At 45.5% G+C, this 16,044-nt stretch overlaps 1 non-coding gene across 1 annotated transcript; it reads left to right on the top strand.

Moving 5' to 3' along the window:
* Positions 1-473: 473 nt before the first annotated feature.
* Positions 474-615, top strand: LOC146189163 (U4 spliceosomal RNA). Its single transcript, XR_014707761.1, has one exon. It is a non-coding gene; the product is annotated as a U4 spliceosomal RNA (small nuclear RNA).
* Positions 616-16,044: the final 15,429 nt, after the last annotated feature.

Below are 16,044 nucleotides of genomic sequence, written 5' to 3'. Positions count from 1 at the left end.
TTCACAGACTCACGCGTCTCTGCCCTGGCTAGGCGGTACCTGCCCAGCACTATTCTACTACTTGGAAAATAAGCCCACCCCACTAAGGCGAACTAATTTCAGCATAGCTTCTTTGTATTTCCCTCTTGTCGAGCGCAATTCACCTGGAGGCCGCAAGAGGGGTGCGCTACTGCAGAACAGTTCATTCATGCGTTTGTGCACACGACGGAGTGCAAACTCTCTTTGGGTGCCACATGACCGGTGCACAGACGCCGTTTTTGGAATACTTCAGCTTAATAACTCTAACCAACCTTTCCTGCAGCGCTGTCGCAAATAAACATTCTTTGCAAGCGGTACACAAAAGTAATCTCGCTTGGAGGCATCACCTTTATATTTCAAATACTATAGGTAGTGACTAATGATACCACGCATCTAATTCGCCTATGTTAGAGGGATGACGAGCAAGACCTCCTCAAGCTGTCTTCGTGGCAATCAGCTTTGCGCAGAGGCAGTGTCGCATCCCATGAAGTCTCGACTGAGGAGCGACTATTGCTAGTTGAAAACTTATACCAATACCCGCCTGGACGACGTGAAATGCCGTCGGCTGAGGCAATTTTTGGTTGGCCCTACGGTGGCGTCGTGACCCAATACAAAGAAAGACGAAAAATTACTGCTTCTTCTGCCTCAACAGTTGTGATGTTTGTGGTCACGTCGAAGTGGTCGCCGGCGATTCTGCGGCCTTGTCATCTTCGTGAGTAGCCGCATAATCATGGCGTTATATAAGCAGAGGCGGGCAGCCTTCACCAATTGGACATCCAACAGTCGACCGTCGGCTATCCGGTTTGTCGCCCGACGCGCCCCTCGGACGTAGACGGACCATCCGATGCTGCCGATACTGGACCGCAGAACATGCACAGTTCTTCCGGCGGACGATCGAGCACCAATATAATGTTAACTCTCGCCCCTTTCATAGCAGCATGCATACCTACCCGATCCACGTTGTTTATGCAAGCATCTGTTTATAAAGCAGTGGCCGGCCACTGCTTGTATTAAAAATAACCGGCCGCAGTTGAAATGGACAGATTTATTTAACGAGATGTACGTAAAAAGGTGTGGCGTGCGTGTCCGACATGCTGGCTTATTGTGCTTCCCCCTCCAAGTCGATGACCTTTCGTCGCCACCCGGAAGCAATGCTGCAAAGAGCCGGACGACGCCACGCCAATACCCCACTGCTTAGTTCTGAGAATTTAGACAACGCGAGCGGCCAAGATCGGAAGTTCCGAAGAAACGTCTCGTTTCCCAGGATCACCGACGACGTGTAGGTGCCAAAAGGCACAATCGAAGACGGGCCAACAGCAAAGTTGGGAAAGGCGGGTCGGTTGTACGCTATTGGGCAAGTGACCTTAAGGCTGGAGCTCCCGACGTGAATGACAGGTCTGACCTAATGGTCCAGCTGGGCGAGGACGTTGGCGGTGAAGGGATTGACCGCAGTATCGCACAGCATCGGACGTCTGAAGAAAAACTGTGGAGCATAAGACAGAGTCGGGCTGGCTGAACGAGAAAGTTCAAGTCCCGAATTAGCGGAAGGATGGCGAAGTAGCTCTTTCGAGCCGTTTAGGGCGTTTTTCCGACCACCGACGGCACCCTGCCTGCTGCGAGATAGGAGCCTTGGACATGCTTCGGGCTTATTTCGCTTCCATGATGAAGACGACGTCGCCCCTCCGGCCTACAGCCTCCCCGACTCCTAGGACCTGAGACATCTGCGCCCTGGATCACAAGACGGCGCCGACACTGCCAGAATGATGAGGGAACCGTCTACCTCCTCTAGGCAGCCACCTTTGAAAAATAAATGCTTTTAATTTAACGGCCTTTCGTGGATGTTGACTTCTTCCTCACTTCAGCACTAACCAGGTTTCGGCAACCTAATCGGTTGACAATTATGACGGCACTCAAGGACGCGTTGACTGAAAAACAAATAAAACGCAAGAAAGAAAATATAATGACAATGAAGTAAAAGTAAAAATAAAGATTAAAAATGAAAGAAAAGTAATAAAAGACAAAGAAAAAATAGTTTCGGCCACCTGGCGACTTTAACATGCACTTACATCGCACAACACTCGGACGTTTTTACCATTTCACCTCCACCGAAACGCAGCCGCCGCGGCCGAATACTCCGTTTCAGTAGCCGAGGAGGGGGAGGAGGAAAAAACCCATGTTTTTTTTTTTTGAAGAATTCGAAGCACGCAGGCATCCTGGGTCTCCGCACGACCCCACTCGCGATCTAAACGTTCATGTCATGTTGATCGATGACGTATGCGGCCCGGCTGACGACGATCTTCTGCCTGGCCGGGTTTGCCAACGTTACTAGAACAAGTTTAAAAACTCCGGAGCGCCGCGCTACCTTGCGTCAACGTTACTCATGGCCTCCGAGATCACCCCCGCGCTCTACTTCTAGTAACTTCCTTGCTCGGCGAGTGGCGCTACAGTTGAACCGGGCTTCACCGCGCCGGCGCGTTTGCCGGTCGCTGCAGGCGTTTCCGCGGCACGCGCACGAGTTTAATTCAGTATTCCTATTTCATTGATTTTTTTATAGTTCGCTGAGTTAACAGATTCCATTCATGTGGGCGGCCTAGTGCGCAAAGTTGCCACTGCACCTAATAACGGTGGCGGGAAGGATAGGAAACGAACCACGTTATTATCTCTGCCTACGAGCTATTTTGAAAGCATGCGGGTGTCCGTTTGTAAGAGGAGTCCTTTTCGTGCTTGAAGGTCCCTCCTTCTCCATGTTACTATGCATATTCGGTCAATGGACGACTAAATCGCGCTGAAGAACCCTTTCCTCGCGGACCGGGCCCGTTCCTTTCCGAAAATTCTGAAAAAAGGCAGTGCGCGGTGTGAAGAAGTTGAAGAGAAAAAACAAGACGTACACAGCGCTCGTCCATATTTGACCACGCTTCCATCCCTCTGCAATATTCCGTGCTTTTTGTTTACAGCGCAATGCAACGTCAACTTGCCTGGCAGCATGTGTAGTGCAATTAGTGTAGTGAAAATTATTGCAGGGCAATCGTATACTCGCTACAAGTTGTCCGAACATATATATATGACGATGTTGTAGAATAGTTCGCATTTAACTAATTACGACAATCAATAGAGAGGTGCAATTATATTCCTCATAAACTATCCAATGACATAGGATTTCATGCTAGCATGAATTGAAATTTTTAATCGCGGATAACTAATCAATGACAAGTAAATAAGTCCTGCAGTTAGTCTAGCGCAAGTATACTTTACATAAGCAATCGAACAATATGACTAATGACTAAGCGTAATGTATAATCACAATAAAAAATAAATATAATAAACTTAGAACACAATCAACGAAAAATATAATCACAATAATACTAATTAACAGGTTACAACTAGGAACTATACAATTATTCCCGCGCAATCATATCGGCATAAGCTCTACATAGCCACTGCGGAAAAAAGTGTGTACACATATTCCGTACAAGGCGGGTAAGAAACAAGTAATGCTAATGAAAGTAATAAAATTTCCCATTGACGATATGCATGCACGCTCATTTTATTTCACATTACTTAACCAATAACTGGAAATAGTTCCTATTGATTCTGCCAAATTGCACGACCGGCAGTTTTTCGTGCCGCTATTTTCATACTTCACTATTGTAATTGCCAAGTGTCGCGGGGAAAACGCGGTTGAATTGTAAAGCCTGGTGTAGAATCTTTTGAACATATAAACAATTAGTCTGAACTAAAATGTGCAGAAACATCCAGTTGCTCCAAAGCAGGCCTTTTGGCGATTGATTGTTACCACAAATCGCGCGAAATTTACCAGAAAAGTATCGCCTTCCCGGTTGGCGAAAATAAGCCAAACCACGGCGGCCATCTTGGTATTAGTTCAAATTCTGCCACCAGGCTACGCCACTGATTCACGACTGAGCACGGCCGGTCTCGAGGGAGAGCGCGTTTCTCTCTTCTCTTACGGCCTCTCCAATGGGGTCTGTTTCCACCGCCCGCCGCGCCTCGGTGGGGTCGCCACCGCCCCACTGCTGCTCCTCCGCTACAGCCGTTGATGCGCAAGGGGAACGCGCGCTCGCTCTTCGCTCCGCCCGCATCGGTTTCAACCGGCAGGTCCTGATATTTCACCCCTTATGGCTTATAGGAAGAAGCCGTAATCAGCGTCTGATTTATAGTGTATGAGCAATAAAATAGTCAATAATGCGCGCGCGCGTCTTCGTCAGTGCTGTCGCGCACGGTCGAATAAAGTTTCGGGTGCACTTACATCAACACTTTTTGCCCCTAAATTTTTCACAAAACTATATGTAACATTTTATGCAGTGTGCCTTTGAAAGCTGTAAGCAGGTATAACGCGACCTGACGCTAGTGCATGGCAAACTGTTCGGTGGATATTCCAAGTATTCTGTCAAGCGCTGCCATTTTCGTTTAGAGCAAAAGAGGCACTGACTAAAATTCATAGCACGTCTCAGATTCAGAGTAAGGAACAAAAATTTACGCATACAGTTAAAATTTCAGTTGTCTAGTGAAGTGGGCTGTTTTAGCTTCGTTTAAACAAATCAGTAGGTTGAAAGACAGCTGATGTATACGTATAGTCTCGCGACTGACGCACACGTAGACAGTCGTAGTCAGTTTAATACCAGTGATAAAAAAAAAACATTTAATCAAGGAAATGGGCATAAACAGATATGCATAATTGAAAAGAGTAGGTTGAAAGACAGCAGATGTATACCTAGTCTCGCGACTGACGCACACGTAGACAGTTGTAGTAAGTTTATTACCAGTGTTAAAAAAAAAACATTTAATCAAGGAAATTGGCATAAACAGATATGCATAATTAAAAAGAGCAGCAAGCAATAAAAAAAATGTCCTTCAAAGTAAACACATTGCACTCATTTATCAAAACGGTACATGCGGCTAGAAAATTAGTCTCAAAATCTTTCTGGACGGTTTGTGCACATAAGGAGCTGGCCTTTCGTTCCTGTCTGTCACCTTCTTAGCATAATTAACAAGAAGGAGTCTGAGAAATTTCTCACATATTAAAGAAGCGGACCTTGGCTATTTTCAATGCCTTCCGGGCTACTCAGCAAAGGTGAGTTCTCAAGTGCTGGCTGGATTAAGATTTGAAGGACTTCAAGGACATTTGTGTGTGGTAGGTGCACGACAGCTTTTTCAAAAAAAGACACAACCTTGTCCAATAGAGCTACAAACTCTGGTTTTGGATAATGCAGTCCGCTAGAATCTTGTCCTCGCAGAATAGTGTACATGGGGCTGCTCCTTTCGCTGGTTTCAAGAATAGCACAAACGTCACACCCGAAGTCACTGATTAACTTCACAATGTATCCAGTGACGTAAGCTAAACCAGAATACGTGACAGTGGGTAATGGGATGACAGGAGATACCATCACTTCTTTCAGTTCCTCGGTTACTGACTGCGGCAGAGCTAAAATGATTTCGTCAGTGTCGACACTAAGTGCCTAGGCGCGCAATACAGTGCGACATACAACTCCTATAGTCACCTCTGAATAAATAGCACAGAGAAAAGCTTTTATATCCATTATTGAGGAGTGTCCCTTGAGTAACAGTGGCGAATGTGTAATAAGCAAAGCATTCTACCAAAATAATGGGGCAGCGATTGCTCTCTAAGGCAGGCATTACTGCACAGATAGTTACAAGGAACTATTAGTTCAAAAACATACTAGAAAAAGAAAGAAAATATTGCTAATTAGGGCTTGAAATAGATTTCCTGTTTTTTCATGAAATAATCATGATATCATGTAAACATTTCATTAAACCAACGTTTATTTGCAAAATTAAAATAATGTTTATAATATAACATAAAACGTTTGCTGGTTTATAAATGATAGCAAAATTGAAAACAAAACTTAAAAGCGTTTACTCTGACGTTATACTAATACTTTATGTCATGTAAGCATTGTGAAACTTACATTACATTTTTATAAAATTATTTTCATCTTCGGTGTTACCTCGATGGTTTCTCATCTAGCGCTGAAAGACGGTTTTGCCATTGTTGCTGTTATGTTTGCCTTGAAGAAGCTTCGATGTGATCACTGCTCATTCACTTTTTTTATTCATCTTCTTGTACAGGCTTGGGCAAAAATTCAGATTAAAATGAACAAAAGTAGATACCATGCCGCAATACATGTCATATGCTTGTCGAGCGTTTGCTGAGCGACAGTGTTTTTTAATATAAAGACTTCATTCGCGTGTGTAGCACGCTGACAGGATGCCGCTGCAGCATCTACCTTCTGTAATCTTTCATTTAGGGGCTGCACTCACCACGAAACCCGCGGGCGACAGCGCGAAACCAGGCAAAAGCCACCCGCCGCCACTGAAGCAGATGCGGAGCGAACAGTGAGCAGGTCGCGCCCCTTGCGGCGGCGGCGTGACTCAAGGAGAAAAGTTCCCATTGTTCATGCGGCGATTGAGAAGGCCGTAAGCACGGCCGCTCAATGGAGGCGCACTTGGGTGCGGCCCGTCGCGTCGCCCAGAAGAGCCGTATTGCGCCTAGTTCTCATCGCCACCGCTGCGGCGCCACCGCTCCGGGACCAGTCCGGGCGGAGAGCTGCGCGCAGCGGCCGTGGCTGTGCTTTCGTTTCGGCGTCCGCGTGGTCGGCGCTTGCTCAATTTAGGATTATGAGCGGCGTTTCACACATTATGTGATGCTATGTGCATGCTTGCTATTGATAAGGGGATAGCGGCAAGTCATCATCACTAGGCTTTTCCAAGCCATTCGTGGTCTTCCGTTTACAACGAGAACGAGGCAGTCGTGTGCTTCGCTGAGTGCGCACCCATTTAGTTGCGTTTCAACCACTGTAATAGCGTATTAGATATTGCAATCTTGAAATCGAGACATAGTTTGGGGCCATTTATTCAGCGTGCACTTTTCTGGAAACGTACAATTCAGGACGTAGCGTTCAACATTATTGTTCAGCCTGTTCCTCCGTTCTCACTGGAAATAATATTCAAGTGGGTACCACCACCCAAGCATACTAGCTAACACAAACTGTTGCAAAAGAAACAACACAAGAACGCCAGTTCCACGACACGCCCGCAGGCTCAGGGAATTTTTTTCTCGTTTGATTATGAAGCCGCGTGATGCACAGAAGACACGCAAGCTTGTTTTACAAGCGAAGAACTTTTCTCGAAAAAGGTTTATGTGCAAGCGTAATTTTTTCCACTGTCTGATGTTGCCTGTCCAGTTGGTCAGCAGTGGTCGCATTAGTTTGGTTAGGTCCTCAGTGTGACTGCGGTCTTCTCTCTCGCAAATCAACTCCGGAAATTGCACAAAGTAGGTAAGAAGGGATGAAACTAACCTGTTGCATAGCTTGCTGCTTCTTATGGCTTGCGGGCACTTCATCACCTTGCTAACAAAGGTGCATGGTGATTTTCAGATACCTTAGGCGTCCATCATCAAGAATTTTGATAAGTCCAGGGTTTTGCAGGAATCACAAAGCACAAAGTTAATAAATGGATGGGGACTAATAAAATAAAATATTTGACACTCTAAAGTAAGCACTAGAAGTTATTTAAACTTTGGTAATATATAAATAATGAAAACACGGGCAGGAGCTGAAAACAGATTAAATAAAATGTTTCATGAGATTCTGTAAAATATTCATACTTTCTCTTCAAATGGACGTGCAAGGTAACCAGCCAAGAATGCATTCGGTGCTAACTATATGTCAGCTGCTGGTTCACACCACACATGAATGAATCCAAGCTGACTCGAAAACTCTCTCGCACCAGACGTGATATGGCAGTTGGCAAGGTACGACTTTCATAATCACGAATGCCAAGTTTTATAGCTGCCTATTGTTGATAGGTGCATTTGCAGACCGATGCTTGCAAGATGCCAACCTGCACAAAGCATGGCAAATGTGTATAACATCAGTCGATATATTTTTTTTTCGCTAGTGGTACCTTCAGTATTTTCTCCGAGGTTAAAACTGCAGCCCTTGCGTCAACTTCGTCGTTCCCGCCTTTGAATTGCCTTAGGCTGCTAAAAAGCGATACTATAGACCCGCTTTTGGAGCCTGCTTTAGGGCGTATCGGAAGCTGAAAATAAACTAACTCTATGTTAGTTTATAGAGTTAGCTGAAAGTCCAACTCAAACCAAGAGAGTCGCTCGTCATCTGACAAATAGAGCGGCTCCTCTTGGTGTCTTCATTTCTTCACTTATGCGATGTTGGGCAAGGCATACCATTTTGATATCATCGTCATAAAAGTGATCGTGGCGCAGCTATCTTGAAACACACATGCTTCAGGATGACACGGGGGGTTGTCCAGGAGGGAATGAAGTGTAGCTATAACAAGTGGGGAAAATAAAGCTATTGACCTGCGCACTATAATTTTTTCAAGGTTGTTTGGCTCAACATGAGGCCGCGTGAGTAACTTAACTTGTAATGTGGGCAGTTCAGGAACACGGAGGGGACAGATGAAGGAAGCAGGATCTTCAGTTTCATGTTCTTCCTGTAATCGTCATCTGTGAAGTGCAGTGAGTATACCAGTGACTTGTCACTCGGCTCCCACCGGCTTCCTTTTCCGTTCTAGCCCTCCCGAGATATGTTTTTCAGCCATGCTGCTCGACGTTGTGAATCGCACGGGAACTCATGGTAGCCGATCTTTTCTTGCTTTCGTGGTGCACAGAAGCACACAGAAGTTGCCTGGCATGGTGCTGCACACGCTTAGGACGCTGTTGACACAGGAACTGATGACACGCATGCAGAACTATCAGAACCACGCGGTTATGCTGAGTAGTCAAAACGATAACACGCGCCAACCCAGCCAGCGCGCTCCTTCCGCGTCGTCTGCTCGTCCGTGCCGGCGGCGCCTTGTCCTGGAGTGGTGGCGCCCCCGCGGAGAATGACGGCGGAAACTGTAACTTCTCCCAATACGCGCTTCCCCAGCCATTGAGGCGCGACGCGACGGGCCGCACCAAGTGCGCCTCCATTGAGCGGCCGTGCCGTAAGAAAGAGCGCGCGCTCTCTCCCTCGAGACCAGCCGTGGACTGAGAAAGTCCCCACTGGCACGGCCGAGTGCGCTTCCATCGAGCGGCCGTGCCACTGGTCTTGCCCCCAGTGGTCCCGAGCGACCCAACCATGGCTTTCTAGAGAAGGTTTTTTTTTTGTTGTTGTTGTTGTTGGAGGGTGGGTTTTCAAAGCCCCATTCTTCTCCCCCGTCCTGCGCAGGAGGAAGCTTTCACTTGCTCCTAGCTCAACTACAGTAGGTAGCTTGACTGCGCAGTGCTAGATTGCCTTACCACCGCCGAACTCGAGCGACGCGCACCGCCGCAGTTCGATCCGGACATAGCCGAATGTGCGCAACATAAATGAAAAGGACGTCCATCGTCACCTTTTTTGTTGTTGTGATAGAGTGGAAGCTTGAGCGAGCTGGTGATACATCGTTGACATACTTTCAGGATAGCTCAAGTGAATACCAAAAAAGAAGGTAAAGTGCTTTATTGTGAAAAATATTTCTGTGACTCGTACTCACAAGATGTTTGCACCACTGCGAAAGGCAGGAGCGCCCTGACCCATTCAAATGCCCACTGTAATAGGCAATAGTGCTCCGATGGGCCCCTATCCCCTCGATTTGGCAGGGCGGCAGTGGGAGCACAATTGCCTATATTATAGTAGGCTTGGTCAATGGGGACCCGACCTTTCGGAGTACTGCAAACATTTTGTGAGGACAAGTATACATCTCTGAAGGTTTCGTAATGAACTTTGGCTGAAATCGACACCTGTATTGCGTCTTTCCTTTCATACCCAGCTTTTGCGCTGTTATCTCTCTTCAAGATACAGCAATTCTAGTAGGAATCGCAACATTCTTGGGAGATCTCTGGCGCAGAACTCCTTGTATCAAACGTTATTACATATATATATATATAATCCAATTGTAATAAATTAACTCCGTTTCAATGAACAGCCATCATTGTGTTTTCTTTTTAGCCCGGGCTTTTTCAACTGGCCGCCCTATTCGATCAAGGATGTGTTAGAAACCCACGAAACAACTCGTTCTTTGCACATGGAGGCGTACCCACTCAAAATAGAAACAAACAAACAAAAGAAAAAGCTCCCCAAGTGAAGCGATGGCGGGATGAAAAGGTTCCTACAGCAAAGCCAAAGTAAAATCTGGAAGACCACAAAGGCCCGACCACATGGCAGTGTTTCTTCAGCGCCGCGTCAGCTCCTCGTCTATGAGCGTCGTGAGCGGAAACGGTGACCAAACACATGACGGGGTATGAGCTGGCCTCTGCAGGCCAAGGCATGGGAGAATCCTGGAAGTTCAAACAATTGTCCCCCATCCATAGCTAAAATCGTTCTATTCAGGGACCCCTGGAACTTACTGGGGAGGATCGGGGGAGGCTAGGGAAACAAAGGCGCAGGAATGCGCGTGGACAAGAGAGGAGCTCTTGCTTGCGCGAAAACGAGTTTCGCCTATGTTGTCTCGTTGTCTCCTCTTTCCCCTGATCCTTTCACAAATATTGCGCTCCGCCATGCTCCCATCTAATAGTAGTGTGAGCTCCTCTTAGGGCAGGTGTGGTAACTCTAAAACGCACGAGCTATTTCTTTTGTAAGTTTGTTATTGCGCTTCCGGGATGTGAGCACGAGGAAGAGCATTTGCGCATTTCTGAAACAAGTGGAAAGCTATCCCAATGCTACTTGACGTAGAGCCAAGGCCTGGATCCCCATGAAGCTATTATAGGTCTAGCTAGCAAACGGAAAGCTGCAGACTGCTGAACACCCACAAAATAGTGCAACCTTCAATGTACTGCCTCAAATATCGCTAAATGGATGACAATGAATAATGATTACCGAACTTCGCCTGGTAGGTACAGGTTACCATACAGGAGCAGCAGCATCGGAATATATTTAGCAGACAATAACATGATCTCATCGCCAGAAGCCGACAGTGACAAAATGCAGTTTCAGAAGTTAGTACACAATTACTGCACAAAGAGTGTTTTGGTTAGCCAAGGAATTTGAATGGCAGTCACGACGTCGATTTTGACCTGTGACAAAAAAAAAAAAGAAAAAAAGTCAAAGGCATAACCCTGGCAGGGGACATCTGTTAGCTGACATGGCCGAGAACTGATTCTTCGATATATCAAAACATTGTGAGGAGGCTCAGTGCACACTTTCGAAGAAGCCATAACTGTTCAAACATAAGACATTGTCAAACATACGGCAAAATAGCAAAAATCTAACGTTCGCTACAGACAACGTTCAAACGCAATCTAACGTTCGGAAATGGACAATTTGGAGTCACATTCGGTAACTACAACCGGTGAAAGAGTCGCATACCGTAGCAATCTAACTGCAGGGCCTGATCTAACTACAAGGCCTGAAACGCACCGCACAATGTCAAGAACCAAAGCAAAAGTTTCGTTTTTCGTCCTGAGAATTTTCGTTTATTAGCTTTAGATCGAGCGATTTTGCCTTTGAAATAAAAAAAAAACGCTCCTTACGGCTTTTATGCAACTGCAAATTATGTTCGTTTGGGCTACAGTTCGCGCACGCACGCACGCACGCACGCACGCACGCACGCACGCACGCACACACACACACACACACACACACACACACACACGCACGCACGCACGCACGCACACACACACACACACACACACACACACACACACACACACACACACACACACACACACACACACACACACACACACACACACACACACACACACACACACACACACCTCACATAGTCAGCAACATACCTCAATAAATTTTCAGGGTTTTGTGCTAACTGGCAAAACTCGCGAGTAAAAGCTACTAAATGATGGTCACACAGCGGAAATCAAAATTGAGCGAACGTGTTCTGTGGGTTTCTTTTCGGGACAGAGCTGAGCTCTATAAAAAAAAAAAGAAAAAAGGGCTCTGCACCTAAGTATTGGAAGGAAAGCGAAGGTTACTGGCCTCGGTCCCTGTCTATAGTGGAGATTGGGCTACCTCAGTCATCATGGTGTACATCTCTTCTCTTCGTCTTTGTCCTTTTTTGACCGGTTCTCCTCATTCAACTCCACCGCCACCCCACCCCACCCCTACTCCGAACAATACATCCCATGGCAATGTGGCAAAGGCGTCTCCCTTCGCCTCTGCAGCTGAAGGTAGGTACCTTCAGCTGTAGAGGCACGAAAACCTGCTAGCCAGTATTTCGAGTGCACACAGGCACGTGAGACATCTGCGCACCCTCCTTGGCACATCTTCGCACTGTATGTTATTCTGGGACAAAATGAATATGGAAGGAAGAGTTCGCTGCACGTGCTTTTCCGCGAAACGACGTCTCTTGCTTCGTTGACGCCATGAAGGGCTGCAAAATAATTGCGTGCAGTGCTAGCATCTCCTAGGCCCTTGGAAAGGCACGCATTATATTGTCCCCACCTCTTCTACACTCTCACCAGATGTTTGTAGCACTGCGAAATACACGGGAACTCTAGCCGATTCAGGCTATAACAGGTAAATGTGCTTCTTGCTCATGCACACTATAATTGATAATTGCGCTTCTACTGTGCACGATCTGTAGTATGCATGATCCTGACTGGACCAAGTCCCACTGTTGCAAAACGGCTTCTGAGAAGTATAGCGTAAAAACAGGACCAGGCAAAGGGGGGGGGGGGGGGGAGCTGTCAATTGTGTCCGCAGATTACTCACTACTTACGCGTGTTTGGACAGGCTAGGCGAGACCAGCCCTGCACTCAACTACTGCTTGAAATGCAAGGGAGCCTTCCGACAAGTTCCGTCAATCGTACTTTGCCTGGCGGCCGCATGAGGGGTGCGCTAATAAAATAAGTGAATTGCAAAACAATATACACCGGAATGGGTTGTCACATACGCCCTGTATTTATCTGTAAGAGGATGTTTCTTCCCCTTGCGCCAACTGTTACGGCTGTTTGCCAACATGCCTTGCTTTCTGCTGCGGGTGCTTTTAGCCACTGCCGGAGTCACCGTTATGTACGGCGCTAGGTTTTGATAAATGAGGTGCATCGAAAACGGTGCAAATATCATGCACTATTTTGGACGATGCGGGATAGCGTCGCAAACCCTCCTCCCTCTACTTAGGTTCTTCGTCACTGCCCTGCTGATGCGAAGCTGTCTTTCTGTAAACGTAGCTATGATAAGTTGGAGGGTTTACTACCCACAATGTGATTCCAAAAACAGCCCCATTTTCAAATACTCATGCTACACTGCTCTATGTTGCTGCACAGAGATCGCCTGTGATTTTGGTACCTGTGGTTTACTTACCACTCTGGAAAGCTGTAGGCTCTTCACATAAATTTGACCCAATGGATGCTGGTATTGTTTTAGTATTCTCGCAAATAAAAATGTACAGCCATGCTCTTATTTAAGCATTGTTTTCTTCCTGTGTTATGAATGCATAATTCGGGGTTCGATCGTGCTTCGTATTCACTGCAAGTGAGACTTTGCTCGTGACGTGAAATTTGCCATATTTAGCGGCAAACGTTTTTTTCTTTTTAACCTCTGGCAACGTTTGCTGTCAAAACCAAACCACATTGCACGTAAACTGGGTAGTCATTTATTGTAAGATCTCGTGAATTTATGAAAATTACCAGCACCGGTGTCTTGCAGAGTTGCTGCCCATTTTATGATGGTCACCTGCATGGAACACAATACTACAACAAAAATTGGAAGCCTACGGTTTCAGAGGGAAAATTTGTGATCTAATTAGTTATTTTTCAGGACGGAAACAATATGTTGTCGTAAACAATTTAACCTCACTACAGCAAAGCATTAATCTAGGTGTGCCGCAGGCTTCCGTGCTTGGGCCGCTATTCTTTTCCCTGTATATTAATGACCTTCCATCAACGTTGAAATATTCAAAAACTGTAATATATGCCGATGACACCGCATTACTTTTTACAGGTGAAAATTTAGAGGTATTTAAATGCATCATTAATGAAGAGCTTAATCGAGTTTCACAGTGGTTTAAAAGTAATTGGCTAACGCTTAATACTGAGAAAATAAAGTACACCGTATTTCACTCGCGCAGAAAGAACTACGAATACATATCTCTAACTATTGACAACACGAATCTGCTGAGGATACCCCAATACAAGTATCTTGGTGTCCTGTTCGCTTCTGATATGCACTGGAAAGAACAAATTAATAACATTTGCTCCAAATTAGCTTATGGTTGTCATGTTTTACTAAGGGCCAGGGTCTGCTTTGGTTTTCCAATTTACGCATCCTGCATTTCGCCTTTGTGCACAGTCAGTTGTCCTATTGTCTGGAAACATGGGGTGGTACATATAAAACATACCTAGATCCTGTTTCTCGCCTTCAAAAACGAGCTATTCGCATGATAACTTATTCAAATAGTGCATGCCTCAGTAGGCCACTTTTTCAGCAGCTTCGCATCTTACCGCTATAAATGATATATAAACTGAATATAGCTGAAATAGTAAACACTGTAATAAAATCTAACAACCCCTTGCCCCTTAGTTTATTTAGATTACCAATGAAACAAACAAGAGCTCCAACTAACAACCTATTTAATTTACCGCCTTGTTATAATATGCACGGCCGGAGACACCTGGAATATAGTGGAGCCCATGTGTGGAATGAAGTCCCAAATGAAGTTAAGAAAAAAAAAAAAAACCTTTCGGCATCTTTAAAACACTAATTTTCACGGCACTGTCGGAATGAATAGATTGTGTGTGTTAATTTTGAAGTTTTTCTGTACAGGTTCTGCAGTAACATTGTACTTGTTTTTCATTTGCACCAATTACTAGCAGTAAAGACTATGGGTCCAACCAACCAACTGTTCATGTACTGATTTTAGCACAAATAAAGAAAATAAAGGCGAAAATAAAAGTAAATGCAGATGACGCATGAGAGAGTTTTGCATTATAAAATGATGAAACATTTGCATGCAAAAATACAGTTATCTTGTTAGTACTGCCCAATCATTCACATTGCGTTCTGTTGGGTAAGTGTTATGACAACATAGAAACTGAATTAAACATGTAAGCTTCCTTGCCATCATGCTGAAATGTGTGATGGCAGTAACGTAGTTCAGTTCAGTCGTTCAGTCGTGTCCGACTCTTCGTGACCCTATGAACCATATCACGTCACGCTTTCCGGTCTCTCACTATCTTCCTAACATCACATAACTTCATCTGCAGCGCCTCGAGGATGCCATCTTACCATCGCGTTCGCTGCCTACCCCTTCTCCGGTGACCCTCAACCTTTCCCAACATCAAATCTTTCTCCAGCGACTCCTCTCTTCTCATCAGATGACCAAAGTAGCTGAGCTTTAACTTTAGAATTTGACCCTCCAATGAGCAGTCAGGGTTTATGGTCGACAATATCGACTGATTTGATCTTCTGGCCGTCCAATGAACTCTCAAGAGTCTCCGCCAACACCACAATCCAAACGCGTCAATTCTTCGCCGGTCAGGCTTTTTCACAGTCCAACTCTCGCATCCATACATCACAACTGGAAAGACCATAGCACGAGTTATACGGATCTTGGTTGGCAGTGTAATATCTCTGCTCTTTACTAGGCGGTCAAGGCTAGCCATGGCTCTTTCCCAAAAGCAGGCGTCTCCTAATTTCATGGCTGCAGTCTCCTTCTTGGGTATTCTTGGAGCCCAAAAAGAGAAAATTTGTCACAGCTTCCACTTCTTGTCCCTTGATGCTCCAGGACTTGATAGGGCAAGACGTCATGATCTTTGTCTTTTTAATGTTCAGTTTAAGCCCAAACTTCTCGCTCTCTTCTTGTACGGGCCTCAGAAGTAACGTAACATGTGCGCAAAATGCAACTCAAGATCCATCTGTACACTTTGTCACATCTACCATATTGTAATACTAATGTCGTAGATCAGTAGTGTGTGATGCCACATTATAAGCAAGCAAAGGATGCCAAGATGCAAAAAAAAAAAACAACAACAACCTGTAAATAGTGTTATTTCAGCATTTCCAAGGCGGATGCAACATACTGGCTACAACCAAGGATAATGTTCACAGT

The sequence above is a fragment of the Amblyomma maculatum genome, chromosome 5, assembly GCF_055883805.1.
Source record: "Amblyomma maculatum isolate TAMU_Amacu chromosome 5, ASM5588380v1, whole genome shotgun sequence".
Lineage (NCBI taxonomy): Eukaryota > Metazoa > Arthropoda > Arachnida > Ixodida > Ixodidae > Amblyomma > Amblyomma maculatum.
This window is presented reverse-complemented; position numbering and strand designations above follow the sequence as displayed.